The sequence below is a fragment of the Spodoptera frugiperda genome, chromosome 16, assembly GCF_023101765.2.
Source record: "Spodoptera frugiperda isolate SF20-4 chromosome 16, AGI-APGP_CSIRO_Sfru_2.0, whole genome shotgun sequence".
Classification (NCBI taxonomy): domain Eukaryota; kingdom Metazoa; phylum Arthropoda; class Insecta; order Lepidoptera; family Noctuidae; genus Spodoptera; species Spodoptera frugiperda.
This window is the reverse complement of record NC_064227.1, coordinates 2114328-2120327: the sequence shown is the minus strand read 5'-3', so window position 1 is coordinate 2120327 and position 6000 is coordinate 2114328. Positions and strand designations below refer to the sequence as shown.

General features: G+C 35.6%; 1 protein-coding gene across 3 annotated transcripts in view; it reads left to right on the top strand.

Annotated features, from left to right (window-relative positions):
* The first annotated feature begins 294 nt into the window (after positions 1-294).
* Positions 295-6000, top strand: part of LOC118280641 (zinc finger protein rotund) — a 174574-nt gene continuing 168868 nt past the window's right edge. For all 3 annotated transcript variants that reach the window (XM_050699388.1, XM_050699389.1, XM_050699387.1), the window contains exon 1: positions 295-497. The gene's annotated coding sequence lies outside the window, so the exon portion shown is untranslated. The remainder of the gene's footprint in view (positions 498-6000) is intronic.

The window sequence follows — 6000 nt, the reverse complement described above, 5'->3', positions numbered from 1 at the left end:
AAAAGCAAACACCACACTGTTTCATAGTTCATCCGAAAAAAAAATGGCAAGACAATGCACTGCTCACAAAAAGTCCATGGATCGTATAATATATTGCTCGAATCAGGCTTTACACTGCCACTTCGAGCAGTCCGTACTGGATGCCGTTTATGCAAACTTAGGCCACTCCTACTCCGACACGCCCTCGCCTCACTCCGACCTCTCTGTCCCCCTCACAAAAAACCCTCACTCCATCCCTCTCACATGCATAACGCCTACACATTTTCCGAAGCAAGTTTTTAGTCGATCCAAAGACATCGGCCGTGTTGACGCTCCGTGGAACAAACGGCGTTGTGAAAAAAATTGAAAAAAAAAACGTGTTTTTTTGTCCGGTTATTAAAAATGGAGGTTTTTTCTGTGTTTCTCTTATCAGTGTGTGATAGTGGTGTTTCTAGTTCTTGCTGACTGTGTATTTTTGTGTTGTGTACGTTGTGTTGTGTGTTTTTTTTCCGATGAAGGTAATTTTTGTTGATGTTTTTTTTAAGGGTGGTTGCTAGGCATGGGTGGTTGGGAAAGCGGTTTTTCGGTTTGTTGTTTTATGGTTTTGATTTTGAAATGGAATAGAATGGAATTGGGATGGGTGATGGGGGTAAAATTTACAAGGCGTCTTTTTTTTAAATGAAAAGTATTCATGTTTTTTTTTGTACTGAAGTCTACAGAGCTATATTATAGGTGTTTCATATTAAGAATACTTTTTCTGTTTTGCAATTTAGCACTATGTTTAAAGTGAATTTAAAAAAGTTTCTTTCTATTATCGTGAGTTTTTCGTATTGCCAATCAAAATATCGGTATGTGATTGAGTACTGAAATATCACGTGTTGAAGCATGAGGATATTTCTGACATTAATGATTTATAGAAATTAAATTCCTTAAACTGGTAATTAGCGCTATGATAATGGGATTAGAAAAAATCTTATTACTACAATAAATTATTCCACAATTTTTATTTCGATGACTCTACTACTTGTTATTTTTAAACCACCAAAAACCGCATCAAAGTCAGTTCAGCCAAACGTGAGGTAATCGCGCACAAATATACATACAGGTCAAACTGAGGTACTGCTTTTTTTAAGTTGATTAACCGACTAAAAAAATCTTCTTAGATTTGATTATAAATCAACATCATCAGCTCGTGACAGTTCCTCCTCTAAATAATCAGCCATGCATAATCTTCATGCTTAGCAAATGGGTTGGAGATCGCAGTTTTAAGGGTCCAGGTTTATCTTAAGGGTGCTGCTAAACGAACTCTATAAAAATAGGTAGTCCTGCAGTTGGTACATATAATACCCAGGAGAAGAGTGGTAGAGCTGGGTGGTGAAAAAATATAATAGAATAGAAATGAATTTTTTTTTAAGTTCGTCTCGTAGACAATTTTAAAACATTAGACACGTTTTTTTTTTATTTTCTTACAGAAACAAATACTTTCGATGATAATTGATGATTTTAAATATCGCGTGACGTCATTTTTATGTAAGTTATATACTTAGAAATGACGTATTTAGCTCCCACTCCTAAACTATGATTCGTTTTATCTAAGTTTTGTGTTTTCAAACGATAAAAAACATTACCTAACTGGCAAACTAAATAGATTTTAAATTTTTTATACCCCTTCATCATTCCCATTCCACTCTGTCGTTGCTATTTGCCACTCTACAATAATGTAACAGGAAAAAATGCTCATCATTAATCAGATTTCGATACAAATACCGTTTCTAACCGATTAAGTAAATAATCGTTGTAAAATCGGTTTTTAATCAATCCCCAAAAAACTTCTTTGAGGTTGGATTGCACCAATAATACCAACAGTGACATAAAAACGGCCAAAAAATAAATTAAATCGACGATTAAAAACACTGGTTTCATCAGGCTTTTTGATAGTCGAAACTTTTTCTTAATATTCTAATTTATCATGCAATGATTAATTATGCACGATTTCATACTAATATTTTTACTTTTTTAATTATTTCTTAAACATAAATTCGCTTGAAAGTGGATTTCTGATTTCTCTAGTTAGCAAATATGAATTTAGTTTTTCTGATTATTGCTGCGTTTCCTTTACTTTTTATAATTTAAATACATTTTTTAATATTCCTTCTTAACCGTAATTTAGAATGCAGTGGACCGTATAGTGAAAACTGTATTTTTCTGCACCAACTGTGGTGAAATTTTGTATAGATTTTTTTATTGATCATAATTTTTCGGTTCATCTGCATCTACGTTTTTTTTGTGAAATGGCTAAGTAAAGTCATATATTTTTTTAAATATAATTAGCAATGTATGTGTCATGGAAAGTTATCTTAATTTTAATAATAAAAAGTAGTCAAATATACCAAGATGTGGGCTTTTTGAGTTGGCGGGAATTACGGCGTACAGCGTCGCATGATACGTGAATGTGTTGTTTAGTGGCAATTAGAATTTTTACTTAGGATTAACTAACGTTGCCGGTAGACTAGGATCTTTCCTAGTGAACACGTGAAACTAACTGATCTTTCAGGTAGATTCGCGTGTTTGTAATGTAAAAAACCCTTCTCACCATAAATGTTACACTAACTCCACTGGCTCTGCGAAACAAATTGGGACTTAATTCCAGTTACGTTTTATTGAGAATTTAGAAATTTGAAATACTCAATAAAAATAAATACCTACTAAATTTCTCGACCCGGGAATCAACTAAAAACCCTTGTTCAACTGCCGTATTCGTGACCATCCTATTAACAAGGGAAAAAGCGTAATGCTATACCAATAAATTAAAAAAAAACTTCCATGACAACAATCCTAAGCATTAGCCTAGTCAATCCGTTGTCATGACAATGACAAAATGTCATAGAAATAAATACTTGTCATGTACAGCAAAAACCATTAAAAATTTAATATTTCAAAAAAATCATGATGATTCTGCCAAAACGATTTATGGAAGCATTTTTTGTTTATTAAAATACTATAGGTAGTGTCCACTGATGTCCATTTATAATAATAATGATTAAAAAAACCTAAAGCATTAATAGCCACTATTGTTTTCATGACAAATGTACAAAAAAAACTACAAGTCTTTAATCGGAGATCAATTTGATTTCTTCAAAGAAAAACTGCATGCCATGTAAAGTATTAAAAAGTTTAAAACGAAAGTTTTAAACACTTCTAACAATTGAATAAATTCACCCAAATGACTCGAAAAAACTTTGAACAATTATATTTTAATCCCAGTTAACAATGCAGTGATGGTTCGGTTCACGCTAATTCGCTTTGAACGCGATTAAAATTTAACTAGCGTTAAACGATGTTTAAGTTCATGGTGTAAGTTACCGTATTGTAGCAAATGAAATAAATAGCTTTTTATTTTTGTATTAAGTTAAAGTCAGTTCGTATTTCAAAGTTAGTTCAATTATAGACTGCCTTGTTGGTCGAGTGGTCGCAATTGCGACTGCCGGGCAAGAGGTCTCGGGTTCGATTCCCGGGTAAAGTACTACTGGGCTTTTTTCGGTTTTTCGAAAATTTCTCAGTAGAAGCATGGAGTCTGAAATTGTTTGCAGTGTATGGCAAAAGGTTCACCCCTATTACATGGGACGTATACCACTAATAGCGAAAATTGGGTGTACATTGGCCTTACGTGCCGTAATGTGCACCTCTGCCTACCCTTCGAGGATAAAAGGCATGACGTTGCGTATTCAATTATATTATACTAACTTCTGCTGCTTTTCCCTGTTCCCGTGGAAACTTAGGGAAATCCTCTCTTAGTGCTCCCCTACACTCCTTCAGTAACATACATGCCAAGTGCGTTGTCTGTCAGTCAGAAACGGACCACCCTGAGTCACCCCGTCCCTACTCCTGCTTTGAGCTGGAGCCTCGGTAACTCGTATGGTCGTCCGTAGCTTTTAATGATCAAAGCTGGGTTCATATTTATTTTTCTTTATGGTATAAGCCGGTATACGAGCAAAAGGATCACCTGATGGTAAGCAATCGTCGCCGCCCACAGACACCTGAATCACTTGAGGTATTACAAGTACATTGCCGGCCATTTGGCGGTAAGGAATTAAGGGGTCGTTGGGTAATCGGGAATTGGGAAGATTGGGTAATTGGCACATAACGAAACACAACGCAAACGTTGTTTCACGTCGGTTTTCTGTGAGGCCGTGATATCACTCTGGTCGAGCCGGCCCATTCGTGCCGAAGCATGACTCTCCCACACTTTCTTTTTTTTTAAGGGAGAATATCATACAATGACTTCACTCGTGTGAAGTCATTGTATATCGAAGTGAGAGGAAGTGTCAGACTCTAACCATGCCGTTCTTACTCCTACTTTTCAAGCTGGAACCCCATAATACTCTAGGCAGTTCGCAACTCCGGGGCTCTCCCACACTTAAAACTTACTATATTTTAATTATGAATTTGAAGTTTCATTATCCCCAATTATGTACTCAAATTAGCACTAAACTAGCAAATAAATAAAACTACAGTAATTGGGTAAACAATCTAGATTTATGCCTAGTGTGTGACTACAGACAATTAGGCACGCTTCTTTATAACGCATAACTTATAGACTAGAATGAGACCATACGTTTACAAAGTGCTGTTCAATAGAGTAGATAACCAATTTTTATTTTAATGTCCATCTTGTAGATTGTTTTAAAATATTAGAGACGTATAATATTACCTAACTGACGAACTAAATAGATTTTAATTTTTACACCCCGTCATCATCCCTTTTTATTCTTTTCTCTCACTTAACGTCTGTTTTGCCATATTCATCCCTGATAAACTTATAAGGCACATCCAACTAATATTATAAATACGAAAGTTTGTTTGTTTGTTACTCTTTCACGACAAAACGACTAAAGAGTTCGAGATAAAATTTGGAACAGGGGTAGATAACATATAGGCCACCCTTCCCACGGCAATGCAGACGAAGCTCTTAATAGAAAAACACAGAAGAAAAAAAGCGTCAATCCACACTATATCCAAACATTCACGGTCACGGGAAACGATACAAAAACTATGTAGCTCGAATAAGTGGCGAATAATTTGCATGTAGTGTAGATACACTTTTTTTCAACTCATTTACGCATGCGTAGATATTTTTTTTTTCTGCGCTAAACGCATCGATGTGCGTACGTTTTGTAAGTGTCGGTATCACTGCCAATGTTAAATGTTGGCATTGAAGATTAGCGTGTATATAAGGGGGTATATTATGTACTTACTTACACATAGCGGTTAGGTTGAAAATCGTTTGAATTTTTGTTATTTTAATTGGTAGGTGGGATTAGGAATGTGAGTTCTTGGCTAATGCGTCTCTACACTTTATTTTAGTGTGTTAATTTAATGTAATATGCTTGATTTTCCAAAGGGTTAATTAAAAAAATCTAAAAGAATATGCCCGAATCGGAAATTAAACCCAAATCAGCTTCGCAGCAGTCGCTTTTAGGCGGCGACGTTGTGGCCGTATTTTCATAGTAGCATAGATTCTGCAATTGTGTCCGATATATGGTAACAGAGAGGGCTTATAACCACCCCTATTACACTCATAACATAACTGGTGAAAAATTTAAGCTACATTGTATGTGTGTAATCCTATCAACTCTTTTGGGGACTGAAAAGCATGACGTTATACCATTCTCGCTTTCCTGTATCCGATAAAGCTAGACTCATTAACATTCCTTTGGCATTTGATTTGCCAATCATAAGCAGAGATTGCGACATGAGAGTGTGGGTTCTAAACCTATCAACGGCAAGTACCAATATGACTTTTTCCGAGTTATATGCATTTTCTAAGATTATTTAGACACCGCCGACAAACGTAGAATGAAAACATCGTGAGGAATCCTGAGCTTATAATTTCTAGTTACAAGTTTGAACTCGTTAACCTGCATTGCGTGGTGATTAATACTCAAACCTTCTCTGTGTGAGAAGAGGCCTTTAGCCAGCAGTGGCCACTTATAGGCTGATGATGTGATGTGATGAGAAGTA